A 19,185-nucleotide genomic window follows, 5' to 3' on the forward strand; every position below is an offset into this window, starting at 1 on the left:
AAACTGGCCCAGAATAAATTCAGCCTGGAAACTGGAAGATCGTTTCTGACAATTAGAGAGTGATCTGACTATGGACCAGCCCTCCTGTGGGAATAGAGGGGGATAAAACCTTTCCTGCTTTTAGCAGGAGGGCCGGATCCGATGACCCAGGGATGCCGTGCAGCCCAACACTCTTTCTCCTTGCCTTATTTTCCTGTGATTTCTGCCTCAGCCTCCTATTTATGCCAATTCTCATCACGTCCCACCCTCCTTTCTGTCGCCTGATATGGATCTCAGTTGCTGGCTTTGCTCCCTTCTGGTGCAGGTGGCTTTCTTCTAACAGTAATAAATTCCCCACATGGTCAGGAGCCTGCAGCATTCTTGGTGCTTTTTAATCTTTTTTTTTTTAAAAGATCTCTGTGCTCAATCCCTCATTGTCCATTTGTCCTTCATGCATGGAGGGGTCCAGACAGGGGACAGGTGGTGTCCTCCAACCAAGGTGTCTCTGCCAAGACACACACAGGTAAGAGACTCCCCAAAGGGGACTCTGAAGTTTCCTGTTTGGGTTAAACAGGCACAAAATGGTAACCAGAGCCTGTTTCCAGCCCTTGCATCAAATGGCCCTGAAAATAACTTGTCCCAGTGATGGAGAAGGGCTTTGGGAAAATCCGGAGTGTGGGAGCCATGGATGCTGAGCAGCCTTGGGATGCTGACAGCAGTAGTTTCCAGTCTAAGCTCTGGGACTTGTCCCATTTGCACAGCTCCTTCTGGGAGATATCCCCTTTGGACAACTCTTTCTAGGACTGGGGAATGAGAGGTGCTGCAGAACAACTTCACTGGCTTTTTGAGTGCCTTTTCTTGAGTGCCTCAAGCTGCTGTGAAGGGGATGGGGCAGGGGGGTGGCTGAACTCTTCTCATCTGCAGGGATGCTTCCAGGAGGGATTCAGTGATGCCCTTGGCTCCTGAGATTGGGTGTTTATATTTGGTTTAGGTGCAGCAATAGTTCAATATTTAGGTTGACTTTTTGCTAAAAATATGGGCAGCAGATGGATGCGAGCGGGTGTGAGGAAGGAAAGGGATTTCTCTGCTTGCAGGTTGTACCCATTCCCCTAAGCTGGAGCTTTTCTTCATTTATTACCATAATGAAGCCCTGTGGAACTTCCCAAAAGGCTGGAGGCCTTGCAAGGAGAAGCATAAGACCAAATTCTTCCAGCAGCCGAATCATAATGTTGAATCCCAAGAGTGCTGGAGAAAAAAGAGAAAAATTAGAAGTCTTTGTCAGGTATTATGTCAGCTTTCTGGATTATCAAAGGAAATCTTTTCAGGAAGGTAGTTGAAACACTGGGTTTTCAGGGGAATTAAATGCCAGCCTGTGTGTTTTGGGTGCCTAATTCCTCTAAGGCCTTTAAAAACTCCTGTCTTCATTCACATTCTCTGAGTGTCACAGCTTAACCAGCCCGAGCCGCGTGCGTGCTCCAGCCGATATCCAGACAATTCCTCTTGATGAGGGAGCAGGGCTGGTGCTGCCGCCGTTCTGCACGCACACTGCTCTGCCAAAGGACTGGCAAGTGCATCTGTTTGAACCTTACTCTGCCTGCAGTTAATTGCAATTATATATTTAGTTATCAGGATCAATCAGGAAGTCGGGGAGGGAGGGATGCGGGAAATAAACACCCCTCGCTGTGATGCTTCACCTCATTTCCTCACTTACTGCTTCACTGCTCAAACACTTCTGTCTCTAACCCCCTTAATGCCCATTTTTTGCTAAACCCTGTCCTTATTGTGGGTTTGAGATTCATTCTTATCAGTCCTTTGTTTTTGTAAGGCAAAATAGAACAGATATCAGATCAGAATGCATTAAAATAATAATCCTAAACAATGCAACCAACCAAACTAATTTAGTAAAGCAACAGTTTGCACACATCAAGGTGTTTAATTCCCTTAACGCTGTGTAATTGGGCTCTGGGTAAAGTTGAATAAATCATTTGTGGAAGGATAAAAAACGGGGAATTTCTCAGCAGGGTGTGCCTATGCTGGGGAACAACCGAGTGCTCAAACCTCATGGATGGGTCAGTGAGGAGGAAGGGCTGTGGGGGTCCCTAGCTGAGAGGAGCCAGCCCTGCAGAAGGCTCAGTTTGGATCCCTGCTGCTCTGGCAGCACCAGGGAGGGATTAGGGCTGTGTGGGGCAAATCCCAGCAGTGGGGTGAGAAACACTGTGGGCACCGGGTGGGAGTGTTCAAACTTCTCTTTGATGTTGCAAGATCTTAAAGGGGTGAACTGGGAAGAGTTTAATTTGCAAAATTCTGCCTGCTCCTTCCAACTCTTCGGCACCTCCATGGATCCACAGGACAGGGCCCCGAGGCAGCTTTGTCGTTGTCACAATTGTATTTATTCTGATCCCAACCAGGTCAAACCTTATAAGCCAAGTACAAGGCAGTTGGCTGTGTCTTGTTCTCCCCCCAGATTAAGCCCTTTGCACCATGCATCTGTAGAATGACTTCAAAGCACTGAATATCCCACTTTCTTCCTCAATTCCTGCCTTTATTGGTTTGGGTTCTAAAACAGTGAAAGGAATATTGAGATCCTCATGCCTTCTCCTTATTTATTTAGCACTACCTTGGCTCTGCTCGGTTGGGGTACCTCGACATTGAGATTTTACCAGCCCTGCTGTGCCAGACACGGGAGTGTTCTCCCCGGGTGCAGGTGGAGAGTGAATCCGTGCCTCTGTGGTAACTCAAACCCAGAGGCAATGCTGTGTTCAACTCCAGCTACTCTTCTCCTCTTCCCACTGCCCTTGTCCTGCTGCATTGCTTCTGGGATGCTGTCCTAGACACTGTTTTGGGGGGAATATGTTAGATGAGACGGAAAACCTGGCCGAGTTCCTTACTGGAGCTGCATTCCTTCATGCCTCTCTGGTGTATCTATCTGGGGGCATAAAGGAAAATGTCATCAGTTTTCAGCCTAATCCCTACTGAAGCATTGGGCTCCTTCTCCTGATGGCCAGCAGCATTCTAGAGAGATGCCAAGACAACTTAGGTGTTGGCCAGGGCTGTGGGAAGTGGTGATCCTGGCTGGCGGGTTCAATTTGCCTTGCAGGTTCACTCCAGGAAGGGCTTTCTTCCGTGGTCTTTAGCCCATTGCAGGGCAATGCCCTCTCTCTCTCTTCAGCAATCATGCTGGACTCCTGTCTGTGCTCTTGGAGGAAGGTTCTCTCCGTGCCAGTGCTGCCAGCCCAGATCCCCTCTGGGATACATGAGGACAGAGCTGGCAGTGGGGAGAGGCAGGTGCTCCCCAGGTGAGAGGAGAAAGAAAGGATGAGGGTGGAGAGGTGGCAGCTGGAGCTTGCCCTCAGTTTGCTGACACCTTTATCAGCATCTCCTTCAAACCTGGGCCGGCAGCCACTGCTGCTGGCACGGTCCTGGCAGAGGGGCCACACTTGTCCCTCCTGCAGTCATCCCTGTGACCCGCCACTGTGGCATGCTTCCAGGAGAGTCATCATCTGCTAAAAATAACTGGGGAATAGCTGATGGTGTGGCTTCTCTCTGTGTGTTAGTGGAATGAGCCAGGAGGCTGATCCAGGCGCTGCCCCGTCCTGCCGCTCTCCCGAGCAGGACGTGGAGGTCACGGCGCCTTGGCTCTGCTCCACGGCCTCGCTGCTGCACTTGCTGGGCTGTCACAGCCGGTTTTTCTCCTCTGCTGTGAGTCCAGGCATTGACAGGGAAGTCAGCTCGTCCAGCACTGCTTGTGTTCCTCGCCTCTTGCGGTGTCAAACCTTCGGCACAGCTTTGCTCGAGTCCCCAGATGAGCAGAGGTTATGGGTGTAACTTCACATCAGAGGGAACAAACTCTTCCAGCTCTGTCTCACCCTCGAGTGGGAGTGAGAGCTGGCATTCAGTATCTTCAGTCCAAAGCACAGCCCTCTGGTGCTGGATGCCAACAGCCTTAACTTTCTCCTACAGGGAAAAAACAGAATTCCGGAGTGGGAAATCCAAGAGATTGCTGTGTGTGCTGCAAAGGTCCTCTGTCCATCTCGTGATCAGAGAACTGGGCTCACAAATTGCTTTACTGCATCTCTCCCTTCCCAGGTCTTTGTTGCCTGCTATAATTCAGGACTTTGCTCTCTTCTGTGGCCTTTCCTGCGCAGTGGTGCAGAGCCAAGTGACACAGGTGTCCAGGGAGGACATGGACCCTGCTGATTCCACTGGGCTTGTCTGGTGGGGAGGTGTGGAGGCCACAGCTGCCTCTGGGTCATAACCACCCAAACAAAGCCTTAGATGCTCAGGGCACCCCCTGGCAGGGACAAAGGGAGGTCTGGGCACTCTTTTGTGTTAAACAGCTGTTTCATTCTGGCCTCTGGCTGGATAGACCTGTGCTCCATGACCTTGTGTGTGAGTTGCAAATAGAGAGCTGCCCTCCTTAGCACAGCATATCCAGGTCTTTAATCAGGGACCTCAGTGTCCATAATTTTGCTTGTAATAGCTCTCCACAGTCACTGCTACGTATTCAGCCCTGGGAGCAAATGATGGAGGAGGCATCTCCCTCCCTGCTTGTGGAATAGGGTTTTTTCCTATATCCCGCTGGTTGGGTGCTTAGGGTCGCTCTCCTCATCCCTGTGGATGTGAGAATTCCTCTGGCTGGGAATGCTGAGTGCCCTGGCAGAGCAAACCAGGTTCAACGGCTTGGTCAAACGCTGCAAATCTGCCTGTGCTGAAGCTCTGCTTTTCTGCTCTGGACTTCTCCCTGCTTTTAATTCCGCCGTTGCATTTGCGCCTCTCACCCTCTAATTATAGGTGCTGTGTGTCTCAGCTTTCCTCTCCGGGAGAGGTGTCCGTGTGTGACGGAGCCGCCTCCCCCGGCAGCAGGCGGGATGCCATCCCTCGCCTCCTCCCTGCTCCTGCAGCGGCAGCCCTGGCAGAGTGTGGGGTTCACGGAGGGGACAGCAACAGGATTCGAGGAGAGGCTGGTGTCTGCTGTCCTCTCTCACTGCAGTCGCCTCTTTTCTTATTTATAAGTGCAAGGGAACTGGTGCTAAAAGCTTTCCCCCCATCCTTCTTGCGTGGCACAGGCAGACTCTCTCCTGAGACGTCTCCTCCTAATGTGCTCTCTCCCCCCCCAAAGCTACTTCTGCATTTCTTGGCATCTCTGCAAAGACTTGATTTATCTATCTCCCCTTCTCCCCTTCTTCATTACAGCTGGGTTTTGGGGCTTGGCAGGAATGAGTGGAGTCATCCTTGAGCTCTCTGCTAGTGAGGTAGGGGTTGGAGATTCCCGTACTCACTTTGGATATTGGTTTTTTCCCGTGGGGTGCTATCTGGTATCTGTGTCCAGAGTCCTGTTTTGGATTTGTTAAAGCCTAATTCTTCCCAAAGTTAGTAGCTGTGAATCTCTGCTTCAGTGCTCTTAGTTCATTCCCTCGTTCCAGTATCATTCCAGTATTCCTCGATCCGGTATCGATCCGCTGCTTTGGAAACAGGTTTGTGTGTGATTCCTTAACCTTTCTGCTCTGGAATAACCCGGGAAGATTCATAAATTCCTTCATCCTCTAATTCTGGCTGTTCCTGGTGCATTTTTAAGCAGGCAGCTTGTAGGTGTGCTCTCTGGAAAAGTCTACTTTGTGGTTAAGCAAAACCTCATCACAGCTGCTGTCACTGGAGAAAAATGTATTCATTATTATTATTCTTATTATTATTTTTAGGAAAGATGCGATCTCACCTCATGCATAAAATTAGTTTAATGGAACAGCGGGAATGGGAGGGAATATTGGCTTTCCTGGGCTTGTCTGGGGAGTGAGTGAACAATTTCTTTGCTCCCTCTCAGGCCCCGGGTGAATGATATGTCATTGGAGCCACAGTTTTAGCTGAGGTGTGTCCATGAAGGCAGCAGGGAACCAAAAAACAGGCTTTAAAAGTTACTCAAACAAAGAAAAAGGAATAAGTGAGCTTCCAAACATTGTCCTCAAGCAGCCAGTGAGGCTGACACTGACTTAGGCAGGGAGAAATAGGGGCAGCAAATGCATTTGTATCTTGTAAATCCTCAAATAAAGGGGTTACATCCCATCTTGAGTGGAGGGGGCAAGGGGCACCACGCCAGTAGGTTTGGGACACCAGGTCTTGCCCCAGTGAATACAGGCAGCAGGCACTGTGTTGGTAGCACTGCCAAAGTGCACTTGTGCTTGCCTGCCCCTCAGAAACTTCTTTCACTTCACTCCCTGGGAACTGGAGAGGAGAGCTGAGGATAAAAGTGATAATGTCATCTCAGGGCATCCGAACGCCGCTGACGGCAGCGTGTGCAGGAGCGCTCGTCCCCTCCAGCAGTCCCACACGGCCTTGTCCTTGGGCTTGTTTCCCCTCAGAACCCCAGGTTATCTCGGGGAGAGCTTTCTTTTCACTCAAAGGTGAACTTCAGAGAATATCTGCCTCTCTTGTGGAAGTAAGAAATTTGTAAGAATTTCAAACCAGAAACTCCTCCTTCGTCAGCAGCTGGAGGATCTTCCCTCTTTATTTGGAGGAATATCCTGGTAAAAAAGTGCTGTACACAGGGCTTGTCACATCTTCTGGCACTGGAATTTAGGTGGGACTGAGCCCTTCACTCAAAGATGAGGAAAGGAGCTCTCCCCTCCTTTCCTCGAGGGAGAGCTCCCTTCCTGCTGATCCCTGGTGTCTTTTCAAGCTTTGGTAAAATGGGTCCATGAGAATTAGGGGTTCTTTGAGTGAGAAGGATCAAAGGATGACTTGGGAGGGGAAAAACGTGTAGGAAGGAGGCAGTTGCAGGCAAACTAATCTCATTTCCATCAATAGGTGTGCGTCAAGCCTGGGGTTCTGCCTGTCTCCCAATTCCTTCCCTTGCAGTTTGTATGGGGTGTTTGCACCTTCTCCTCCTCCACCACTCTTCCCTCTTGGGCTGCAGGAGATAGACACTTTTTAAAATGCAAGGTGAGGGTTTTTTTCAGCTCATCAAATGCTCTCTGGTGGCACCCGGGCTCTGAGAATGCCTAAAAGACTTGGAGGCTGTGTGCAGTCTCATTCCCTTCGGGTGCCAACCCCCGGCATCCCTCCTCCAACAACTTCACTTTGTTGTGATGGCTTTCCAACATCTCCTCGCCCTCAGGCTCCTGCAGCTCCCTCAGCACCGCTCACTGCTTCTGACTCCACTCCCTGTCCTCCTTCCAAGCTGTCTTTGGGCCACCTCCACATCTACTTTACATTGCAGTGGCAGGGGACAAAATCTCCCTGATGCCTGGAAGGAAGTGAAAACACGGCCATGAAGGAGCTTCCTGTGCTCTGTGTGTGAAAACATCTCCCCTGCTGCACGAAGAAAGATATATAAAGTAGCTTTTTAACCTGCCTGTCTTCCTTCTCCCCTTGGTCTTTGCTGAGGTGATGGAAGCATTGATCCAGCTTGCTCTGACCCTGGTCAGCGCAGCCACGTGCTGTGCTGGCAGCGTTTGGGTTGTCTTCAGAGCTCCTCTAAGCCAGGATCACAGGCCAGATTAAACTGGTAGAAAACCTTACAGATTTTGGGGGGACATTCCCAGGGAGTACAGGGACTTCTTAGTGACAGGGGATCTTGAGGAGAGCAGGCTTTGCTGGGAGATTTTATCTGTTTTTATAGCTGGCGCAGGTGGATTTCTGTGTGATAAAAGCTGTAAACACCACAAAAGTCAGAATCCTTCCTGGCTTGCAGTAATCAGCTTCCAGCTCTGAACCAGCAGAATAACAGGACCCTACCCCAAAGTAAGAGGACTTGCTGCAAGTAGGGCACAGGTCAGGCTCTGCTTGTAGGTGATAAGAGAGTTTAGCCTTGAATCAATTCCCTTGGAGGGAGCTGGGCAAAAAGAAGGTGCTGGTGGTGCCCTTCAGGGAAGGAATTTGGAGTTAACCAACCCCTTAAAGCACATCAGAGAATTCACCTCCTCCAGTCTCTCTTTTTTTTGGAGACTCTTTTCCTTGCTCCTGCAAAGAAAGTGGACATTGCTTTTTAATGCCTTTCATTATTATCTGCCCGGTGTGGTTTCAGTTGGCAGGAGCATCGTCTCTTTTTGTTATCCATCCTTTAAACTGTTTTTGAGCAGGAAAACACTTCCCCCAAAGGTTACTTAAGGAGTTCTTGTCCAAATAGTGACAATGATGGCACTTGGGGGTTGTGCATCGATCCCAGAAGGCAAACAAACAGGCCCAGCTTAAATCCTACACCAACTATAAACCTTACGCTTTTTAATTGGGAAATTGATTTTAAATCCAAGCCTCCTGAAAAATTTAATTATTTTTCCTTAAAAACAAAATAAAAATAGGAAGAGTCTTTCTCTCTGTCATGCTCCACCAGGCGAAAGAAAGTGAAGAGGAAATAATTCTTGGTTGCATCTCTGCAGGGTGCCCTGGTGATAACCTGGATAATAAATCTGATTTTGGCCTTGAGTCTGTTCCCTTGGATTATCGCATTTCTTCAAGGACCAAAAGCTGTGCTGGTGATTCAGACCTGGAGGAGAATGTCTTTTTTAGTGGTAAGCTTTCAGGTTTGATTTTTTTTTTTTCCCAGCCATCAAAAGCCAGAGAGAAGGCTTTTATCATGTGCCTGCTTTATAGAGAACAAGTTGTGGGCATCCTGACCAGAGCGCAGCTCTCCTTCCTTCCTTCCTTCCCAAGGAAGACCCTGCTTGTTGGGTTAAAAGGGAGAGAAAAGTGAAGGGAAAAGAGATGGAAGGAAAGGCCACCTTTGGAGACAGTTTGCCTGTATCACCTGCCCTGACAAGAAAGATGGATTTGGAGAGAAGGATGTGTGTGGGTGGAAAATCTAAGCTATGCCACAGTGAGTGGATCCATCAGGGTCCATGCTGGATGAGAAGTCTGGATGTGTAGCCATTTCCACACTTCTGTTTAAGAAGGGATCTGTGTGTGGGGGTGTGGGATCTGCTTTGTCCCAGCAGCAGAAGGGCTGAAATCCCACCTCTTGTGTGCCCAATTCCCTTCTGTTTTAATCTTTATGATTAGGTTTTGTGGCTCTCACTGCAAGGCTGCGGTCAGGAGCCTTCACTTGGGAGGTGAAGCATTCCTGGCTTTTTTCTCCATGCTTTGGCATAGCTGCAGCTGGTTTTCCTCCAGGGAAGGGAAGGAGGTGTGTTGCCTTGCCTCTGCATCCACTGAAGGACGCAGGAGTCCATATCCCACATCCCTCCTGTTGCAGAGGGGTTTCTTCCCCTCCCTGCTCCAGGTGAGGGCTTTCTCCTGGAAGCCTGGGTGCTGAGGGATGCTGGAGCAGAGGGATGCCAGCTGGCCTGCTTCCAGCAGCCTCCCTCCCTCCCTTCCTTCCCTCACACGCACCCGCAGCCACCTCGGAGCCGGGTTTGTTTATAGAAACACTGTCAAGCAAAAAAGTCTTTCCAATAGCTCCGAGGAGAGGGACGTTTTCAGCTACTCAGTCACCCTCAAACTGTGAAGACGCGACATATCAGCTGCATAAAATTAATTTATTTAGTTAGGGGAGGCGTTAATTAAGAGATCTCATTTATTGTGTTTCTGCAGACAGCTCTCGAGGGCCTTTTGAATTGTCAGCTCTGGTGACAGCAAAAGCTAATGGTGTCACGAATCAGCAGTGGCAGGATTCATGCCGAGGGAGGAAGTGGGAGATGGTGGAAGGGGTTGAGGAAGGAGTGATGGGGATGTGGCAGAAGTTTGGGCACACATAGCTGGGGGCTGGTGAGGTGCTCTGCCCTTCCTTAGAGCCCCCTCCAGTGAATTCTGGCCAGGGGAAAAGGTCTGGCTCAAGGTGGCTGGAGGAAAAACCCAGGGTTTGGCAGAGCAGTTTAGCAAACCCACGGGGGCCAGGACATGTGCAGCCAAAAATGTATTTGTGTGGATCAACTTAAAATAACCTAATGTCCATGTGAGCTGAACTGGAAAAGAATCTTTGATGTATTTTAAATAATCAGCTTTTTCTGTGCTTGGAGAGGTTAACTCTCCTTGGTTAATCAGGATATGTCAATCTGACAACCAAGTGCAGGCCCAACACCAAACTTGTGGGTTTAAAGTGTCTTAGAAAATAACAAATATGTTTTATCTGAAAGAATTACATGCTCCAGTACAGCTGTTTATAGGCATCTCCTTCAGGAAAAGCTGTGCCAACACTTTTCCCCCCCACTTTTTTTATCTTCTTATCATCTTTATCAAGTTGCTTTTGGAGGGAAATTGAAATTCTCTTGATGCAGAAAATAGGCCAAAAGGAAAAAAAGTCATACAAAATAGTGGAGGGCTGAACTTGGTGAGGAAGTGGTGCTGCCATCTCCCAGGCAAAGAAGTTTTGTGTTTTGAGCTCCCCAGATTGTTCAACAAAGGAGGCTTTTGCCTGTACTTAGGAAATCAGCCCCGGCTCTTTCCTCCTGGGCTTTCCTCCTTGTGCGTCCTCCAGGCTCACAAACAGAGCCCTTGTTGAAGAGCCAAACTTCCATTTTCTCCCTCAAAAACAAGCGGTGGAGGCAGAGGCTGACAGGAGGCCATGGTCATTTTCCATCTGCTTTGGTGGCCGCCAGGGAAGCACCTCCCTCCACACCGCGAGCCAGTGGAACACGCTGGGTTTCAGCAGGAACTTGCTGGGATTCAATGGGAACACACTGGGATTTAGCAGGAACTCGCTGGGATTCAGCAGGAACACACTGGGATTTAGCAGGAACTCGCTGGGATTCAGCAGGAACACACTGGGATTTAGCAGGAACTTGCTGGGATTCAGCAGGAACTCGCTGGGATTCAGCAGGAACACACTGGGATTCAGCAGGAACACACTGGGATTCAGCAGGAACTCGCTGGGATTCGGTGGGAACATGCTGAGATTCGTCGGGAACACCAGTTTCAATGGGAACACGCTGGAATTCAGGGGGAACACGCTGGGATTCAGCGGGAACATGCTGGGATTCAGCGGGAATATGCTGGGATTCAGCGGGAACTCGCTGGGATTCAGCGGGAACTCGCTGGGATTCAGCAGGAACTTGCTGGGATTCAGCAGGAACATGCTGGAATTCAGTGGGAACACATTGGATTTCAACAGGAACACACTGGAATTCAGTGAGAACATGCTGGGATTCAGAGGAAACATGCTGGGATTCAGCGGGAACACTGGGATTTGGTGGGAAAACGCTGGAATTCAATGGGAACACACTGGGATTCAACGGGAACGCACTGAGATTCAGTGGGAACACTCTGGGATTCAGGAGGAACACGCTGGGATTCAGGGGGAACTCGCTGGGATTCAGCACGCTGGGATTCAGCAGGAGCACGCTGGGATTTGGCGGGAACACAGGGCACCTCTCAGGACATGGATGGCTGCCGGGAGATGCTTTTGTTATAAATACATTGTTATAAATACATTATATAAATGTAATAATATATAATTACATATAAAAATATTACTGGCTTTTCACAAATATTAAGACGAATGCTATGTGTATAATGTGAGAATAACTTTGCTGTATGAATACAGTTTTTATTTCTGCTATCAACAAAATTAGAAATGATAGTGGGATAGCTGATATACAGTTATGCTTGTACTTGAACTGTCTGCTTAGCTAACATCCAATGAACATATGATGAAGACCCTGCTGCTGACATGTTAACTATCAGCACCTGCTGTCTCTAGAAAGTACAGACCAAAGTCCAAACTGGAGGTGATAATAAAAGCAGACCAAAGCCACAGCCAAGAAACACGCATGCTCTAAAAAGGCAAACCCAAGGAGGGGCCATGCAAAATAGTTCCTAGAATATGTAAACTAATTATAGAAAAATATAAATATACATAATAGTCTATAAATATGCAACAAGCTGATATAATAGAAAAGGTATTGAAAGAGTATCTCCAGAAACAATAAGTGTGCTCTTAGCTAAATGCCAAACACCCGGCTGTTTAACCCTTTATCTCTGTCTCCTATTGCTTTTTTATTAAACCTTTTAAATTTTACCAAGAAAGTGAACTTTGTTGTTCACAGTTTGAACACGCTCTTGTTGCACATAGTGAAGGAGCAATTTTCTCCAGGTCACTGGTTTGACTTTTCTACTAACAAATACATTTTATTACTTCCTCCTTTTTTTAATCGATTTTCACTCATTTAAACCCGGGGTACGCATCAGCCTCAAATAGGCCACCACTGCTTTAACCTTGGTTTATTTATTTTTTTTAACGTGGTTTTTGATTTGTGTGGGATGGCAGTGGCTGTGCAGCTTGGATGATCCCCTAGCCCTGCCTCTCTCTGGGTGATCTCTGTACCCCTGTCCAGGGGGAATGAGATTTCAGGGGAGTTTTCTGCCATTGGGAGCTCAGGGTTGGATTTTGTTGTGCTCAGCTGCTCCAGGAGTGGTTTGCAAATCAGGAAAGGCATTTTTCCAAGCAGACCCTGAGGGGTATTCAGTCCAAAAGAATCACTGGGAGTTCACCCTGTGCCAAGGGCCTGTGTCCCCAGGGACATGCTGCATTTTCCTGTCTACCTCTCAGAGGAGAAAGAAACCTTGGCTTGCCCTTGGCTCCTATCACAAAAGCTTTGTGATCCTCAGACAGATCAGGGCAGGAATGGAAAATGGTGAGAGATGGAGCTTTTAGTTTTTGATTTACCACTGAAGCGACAGCAGGGCTTTCCTGTGGTGGGAGCTGTAGGGAGAAGAGGATTTTTCCTTGTAGGAGTTTTTGCTGGTTTGAAAGCAAAACCAGTGAGACTCCAAGTCAGAAATACAAGTTAATAGAGAGAGAACAAACAACAAGAACGATAAAATAAAAATAAAAATAAAATAAGACAAATGCAATAGTACAAAGGACCACTGACAGAGTCAGACTGCAAACCTGACACCCTGTTGTTCAGGGTGTTGGAAGCAGCCCACAGTGAGTCCTCCCACAGTGACAGATGTGGCTCCATTGGAGTAGAGATGATCCTCAAGAAAGGGTCCAGTCATCCTCTGGGAATCCAGTGGGAACGGCTCCCTTGGTGTTTGGGATTGCAGGTTTTATCCCGGTGGAAAGGCTTTGGCTGCTCCACTGGGTGGAGCATCTCCCAATGGGATGAGGTGATGTTATCAGTCATGTGAGAGGCCTTCAATGGCCCATTCACAGGGGATGTCCCTCGGAGGAGGATGGGTGCAGGAAGAGATAAGAAGGCCCTGCCTTATCTGGTGTTATCAGGTGTCCCATTAACAGAAGGCATCAGCCCTCTTCCCCCCCTAGAGTTACAAGAGATAAAGAACAATATCTCCCAACCAGCTTCAACAGATGAAAATAGAATAACATTTTTGGTTACATTTTTCAACCCAGAACAGAGTTGCACGTCCAACAGATTTTTGTCTTGGGTCTGTCTCCTCTGAAGCCACATAGGATCTGAACAAGGCTTTTCCTACAGCAGCACAGGGTGGATTTTCCACTGTTTTACTACTGTGGTTGTATCCCCAGGGCTGCCTTGCCCCATCCAGCTCAAAACTGGATCATAAAATCCAAAGAGAACCATGAAATGGTTTGGAAATGACTTTAAAGAACATCTTGTTCCAACCCCCGTTCCGTGAGCAGGGACACCTTCCACCAGACCAGGTTCCTCAGAGCCCCATCCAACCTGGCCCTGAGCACTTCCAGGGATGGGCACAGCACGGCCCCGTTTGTGGGAGAGGAGCAGCAGGGCACTGTCCCAGCTGTGGTAAAGGATGGGAGACTGGTAGGCTGGGAGGCAGAGGAGAGTGTGGATGTGTTGCCAGAGCTGCCTGGGGAGGATTATTGCTCCTCATGGAGTGGCCACGCCGGAGAGCGAAGGAAAGGGTGCTGAGGGAGGGGGCCCAGCAGAAGATGAGATCATGGGGGATTCATTTAAACAGCAGTGTCAGATCCTATAAATCTGCGGGGTTTTGCATATTTCCATATTTATATATGAAAATTTCATGGGGTGGCTTAAAGGCAACTGAAATAAAAACAGGACTGTCAGAGCTTGAAAACCACCGGCAAATCTCTAACAGACCATTTAATACAAATGTATGGGCTTGAAAAACCTCCGAGTTGGTCCCTGGGGCACTGCAGCTCTGCTGGCCGGGAGGCTGCGGAGTGGAGGGATCTTTCAACCTGGCTCACGTCCCACGGGAGCTGCTGCCCACTGAGCTGCTGGCATTTCCTTCGGGGGCTTTCTTGCTGCCCTGTGTGTGTTGTGATGGTTTGGGAATGGGCAGGGAGTTCATCTTCGTGGCCACTTGCCTGTGGTGTCCCAAAGCTGCAAGGGATGCTGGGGCAGGGCTGGAAAGGTGCAGAGGAATGTTTTACACCCTACAAGGGCTGTGGTTGTGTTCAGCCTTCCTGGTGGAGACCTTCCGTCTCCTGGGAGTGTGTGCCCTTTTTCTTTCTGATCTTTGGTTATTGGCCAGAACAAGAATTCTCCAAACCACTGGTCTGCATCACCCTTGATGACCTTCTGCCTCTTCATGAGTCTCTTCCCATGGATTAATTTAAAGGAGAATCCCAGAGATTTATGCTCTGTGCCCAGACGGGTAGAATGGCCCTCCAGGTTGGAAAACAAGCTCCTTTAACATTGCCATGCATATCTTCATGCTGTTTTTTGAGTAACTCTAGGAGTTGTCTGCCCTGTGGGTCTGTGCTCCTTGCTGTAGGACCTTTCTGGTCTCAGAGAGCAGCCCCAAATCCCAGTGTAGTGTTCTGTAACTCTTGGGTCTGGCCTGAAGGTTTTATAGAACCGTAAAATAGTTGGGGCTGGAAGTGACCTTTGAAGGCCACCTAGCCCAATCCCCTGCCACGGACAGGGTTGCTCAAAGCCTCATCCAGCCTTGTCTTGAATATTCCCAGGGATGGATCATCCACTGCTTCTCTGGGAGAACTCTGATTTCACCACCCTCATGGTAAAAATCGTGCATCAAATGTTTCTAAAGGGAAACTCCTGCTTTCCTTTCCTTTCCTGTTGCAAGGACAAGAGCAAGCCTCTCCCTGCTCCGAATCCTCTGTAATTTTTCCCCCTCTTCATCACCAAGGCAGGAGCTGGAGGCCATGGACACCTTGTTTCAGCTGAAGTCTCCAAATCAAAAGGAAATAATTAGTGGAGGATGAGAAAGCTGGGACAAAAACAAGCTGTCAGGAAGAGGAAGAAGGTGCTAATGTGTCTGTCATCCCTCTTCCCTCCCGGCCGGCCCCCAGAGGTGGGAGGCGGGTGCTCAGCGTCTGAGTGAGAGGAAGGAGGGTGTCGGTGCCTGCCTGCCAGCCTCAGCTGTCTCCAGACATCAGCTGTCCTCTTGTGAAGACTCTTCTTGCTCCCAGGCCACTTCCTTCTGCAGTCCCCCGAGCCGTTCTTGGGAGGGATTTGCTCCATGGACGGTTGGGTGGCGATGGCTGCGACTTCGCTGCACGAGCGCTCCCAGCTCAGGTCTGCCCCGCTGCTCCGGACGCCTGCAATCCATCTGTGTCCCAGCAGTGCCTGGTGCTCTTCATGACCCACGGACAGGTGTGTGGAATGGGCAGCTCACACGTTGGTGTCCGCAGTTATTGAGTTAAAGCAAGACGAATCCCAGTGTCAGCGTTTCCCTTTGGCTTTGCTCAGGGCCTTGCTCCTTCTCCTGCAGGGCTCCTCGTGGTGGCTTTGGCACAGGGTGACATTCTTGGGAGTCTTGGAAGGTGCTGGATATTTTCTGCCTGAGAAGTGACATCACTTCCCAGGTCATTGCTGTCACCATTGCTGGGCTAGGGGAAGAAGCGAGGCTTGGCTGCAAAAATCCAGGGGTATAAACATCTGGGGAGCTTTGCTTAAAGTTCTCCCCAAAGCTGTGATCTCAAGGGTGGAGCTGTCACCCTGCTTTGCTGTGCTCCACAGTCCTCCTTGAGGTTTCAGAAGGAGGGCTTTTCCTACAGCAAGACAAAACCAAGATACTCTTTTTTTTTTTTTTTTAACCAGAAGGTGAGAATGAAACTCCCAGGATTGGTTTGTGGCTTGGACCTCTCTGGGAATGCTGGAGAGAGAGAGGTACAAATCCCTGCTTTGAAGGGCTTGAATCTGAGCCATCTGCATGGGACTTTCTCTCACCTGGTGCCACCAGTGAAGGGCATTACTGGAGGCTGGTTTTAAGGCTGGCAGCCAATATTTAGGGGGTTTTTGGAGGCTGGGACTCACTAACTTTTAACCAGACTCTTACACTCTTCAGCCTCAGTGGTTCTGCTGCTGGGAAGCCTTGGCTTACACAGGGGACAGTTTGCCTGGCTGAGATGGGGGAACCACCCACCCCAGCCTTCAACAAGACTTTTGTCCATAATTTCTGTGCAGGGCTAATGATTTCTGAGGAAAAATGGCAATACCTGCCAGTCACAGTGGTCTAAAATCCCCCATGAGGGTGCCTGGTGTGGTCAGCTGTGTTTGCTCCAGAAAAAGCAGTTCAGTCCTCAGTCTGTTCTGGGGCTCCATTAGGTTTAGGGCAGCATTTTTCCCCTCTCCGTGGGGATTGTTCCCAAGTCCTGCTGCCTTACCAAGGGCAGGTTCCTGCCATGTCCTGCAGCACCCATCCCTTTTTTCCTCTACCTGGCATTAGAGGGCAGTCAAAGGAAACCTTCCTGGTCCTCCTGCTCCTCAGGCTCTGTGGGCTGCCAGCCAGCACCCGCACCCACCCCGGGGGAAGGGGGCTGACCTCGAAGCAGGACCCTTTGCCTTGCCTTCACCCTCCTGCTTTGGGTTTCTGCCCGTGTTTCACCGGTGAAAACCGCTTGTGGTTTTGTATCTGACATTTGGGACAGAGCATCTGCAACCCTGATGAATCCTGGGCACTACTTCTCCCCCGCCTCGCCCTCCATCTCCCCCTAATTGACATCCCTGAATCTTGTCTCCGTTTGACAAATCAGGCTACTTACTCTAAGTGATGACATGGATAAATATTGCAGGCATTCGTTTTACGTCTGGATACCCTGATAATAAAAGCTATCAGAATCTCTTCCCCCTGCCCGTGCATAGCAATTACTACCAAAGGGTTCGCTCCTCCATCACCGGAGCGGGATGTGGAATTGTGTCTGTGACAGCAAGATTTCCCACTTGCATTGGTGGTTTTGGGCCATAAACCAGCTTTATTTTTAGACAATTCAGCAGCAGTGTGGCGAGACTGTGCAAGCTGTGGGTTTGGAGTGGGGGATCTCACAGGAGCCCTTTTGCTGATGGAATTCCAGGTGCCTGTGCCCACTTGGATGGACCTGGGTGTCCGGAGTGGCCGTGGTGGGTATCATTCCGGGTTGAGGGTGTGGTTTTGACTCACGGGTGCTGTCCCTGCACCTTCCTCCAGCCAGCCCCCACCCAGGCTCTGCTCCTCGTCCTCACTGGCACGCTGGTGGCTCTCCTGGGTTGAGGCTGTCAAATTGCAGGGAATTATTTTTAGCCTGGTTTCCCGAGGAAAAGCAGCTTATGTGATTGTACTGTCTGTCAGTGCCTTTCCTCCCACCAGCCTCCTCTTAACAAGTTTTGAACCCCCTGTCAAATTTTCCTGGAGGGATGGAGAGCTCCAAGACGTGGCGTTCCTGCACGTTTCCCTGTAAATTGGCAGCTGGGGCCACCTTCCTCAGGAGGGGCTGGGGCTGGGTGGCAGCACCCAGGGAGAGGAGGAGATGCCGGGGAAGGTGTGAGATGAGAGGCTGGGAACGGTCTCCGCTGAAGACTTTAATATCTCAAATACAGATATTAAGCACTCACGCCTTAATTAAAGTTAATTTCTGGGAGAGGCGTTTCATTACAAAAGGTTTCTCCAGCTCAGGCGTGTCCACACCATCTGCTCAGAGCTGGTGGTGGCAAAGCCCTCGGCCCCACCGGCCCTTCCCGGGAAAAGGACAAGCTCAACGCCAAAGCCTCTCTTCTCTTCCTCCCTGCCTCCCAGCCTGGGCCATTACTGACAGTAATTTATTATTTTTTTTAAGAGCCAAATGCTGCTGCTGGCAGGGGAGGGCAGAGTTTCATCTCCTCAGTGTGGCCTCTCTGGTGGCTGACAGTGAGGCCGTCCTTCTCCTTCTTCTTTCTCCAGCAATTTTTTTTTTCCCTTAAGCTTTCAGGAAAGAAAGAGTTTGTGATTTCTACCCTTTGTCAAAACTGGGTGAAAGTTATTAAATGGTGGCTTGACTGAGCTGGTCACACACACCCCCAGGAGCTCCTGTTTCTTAGGAAACTGCTCTTAATGAGAGACAGCTCCTATTAATGCTTGCTTACTTTTCAGTCGAGGTCGTTGCTGGGAACGGAATTTTTATGGGAAATCTTAAACCAAACAATGATGCTAATAAGCTGTAATCAAAACCAGGGAGGGAAGGGACCTGCTTGTTTCTCATCCCACAGGCCTCCCTGAGGTTTCAGAAGGAGGGCTTTTCCTACAGCAAGACAAAACCAAGATACTCTTTTTTTAAAAAACAAGAAGGTGAGAGTGAAACTCCCAGGATTGGTTTATGGCTTGGGCCTCACTGGGAATGTTGGAGAGAGAGAGGTACAAATCCCTGCTTTGAAGGGCTTGAATCTGAGCCATCTGCATCCCTGGCCAGTGTCCAACATACCAGGTTATGTGTGCTTTGTGAAGCTTTATTTCTCTTACTTTCTTCTTTCTTCCTTTTGTTGAGTGGTTTTTTTTTTTTTTTTTTTTTTTAACCACTGAAAACTCTGTGATGACGCTGAAAAATCTGTGTCCTGGGTAAATAAATGTGTCATTTGAAATGGCTTTTTTCTCCCCTCTGTGTGAGATCTTAGGTTTGGCAAGTTGACATCCTCTGACTAAAACCCATTTTGTCTCAATTTCTGGCCATTCTTGCTCACAGTGAGTGGGTTTTGCCCATAAAGACAGAAGTTGCTGGGTAAAGCTGAGTAATTTTCTGTTTAGAGGCCTTTGCTGCTGTCTTCTCTTCCCTCAAGCAGTCACCTGAAGAGGATTATTGTCACATATTTTGATGTAGAACCTGAATCTGTCTCCTGGTTTACTCAGGAGAGATCCAAATGCACTTACAAGAAGCCCAGGATTCCTCATGAAATGTTCACCTGCTTAAAGGAGGCTTTAAAGGAAAAAAAGCCTTTATTAAGAAAAAATAGAAGGAAAAGCCGTTTTCCTCACTTTATGAGATGATGGATATTTTTCTGTGTGCAATATTTAGATAAAAGGGGCTGAACTTCTGATTACATTACCTAAGGAGGCTTAATAATGTTTGCCCAAAGTATCTGCTCGTGAAAATTCACCCAAGTCTATTCAGTTTAAATTATTTTG

At 48.9% G+C, this 19,185-nt stretch overlaps 1 long non-coding RNA gene across 1 annotated transcript in view; it reads left to right on the forward strand.

Annotated features, from left to right (window-relative positions):
- The first annotated feature begins 435 nt into the window (after positions 1–435).
- Positions 436–19,185, forward strand: part of LOC134555145 (uncharacterized) — a 48,851-nt gene continuing 30,101 nt past the window's right edge. The window contains exons 1-2 of the long non-coding RNA XR_010081377.1: positions 436–502; positions 8,349–8,480. This is a non-coding gene — a long non-coding RNA (uncharacterized LOC134555145). The remainder of the gene's footprint in view (positions 503–8,348; positions 8,481–19,185) is intronic.

This window comes from Prinia subflava, chromosome 9, assembly GCF_021018805.1.
Source record: "Prinia subflava isolate CZ2003 ecotype Zambia chromosome 9, Cam_Psub_1.2, whole genome shotgun sequence".
Classification (NCBI taxonomy): domain Eukaryota; kingdom Metazoa; phylum Chordata; class Aves; order Passeriformes; family Cisticolidae; genus Prinia; species Prinia subflava.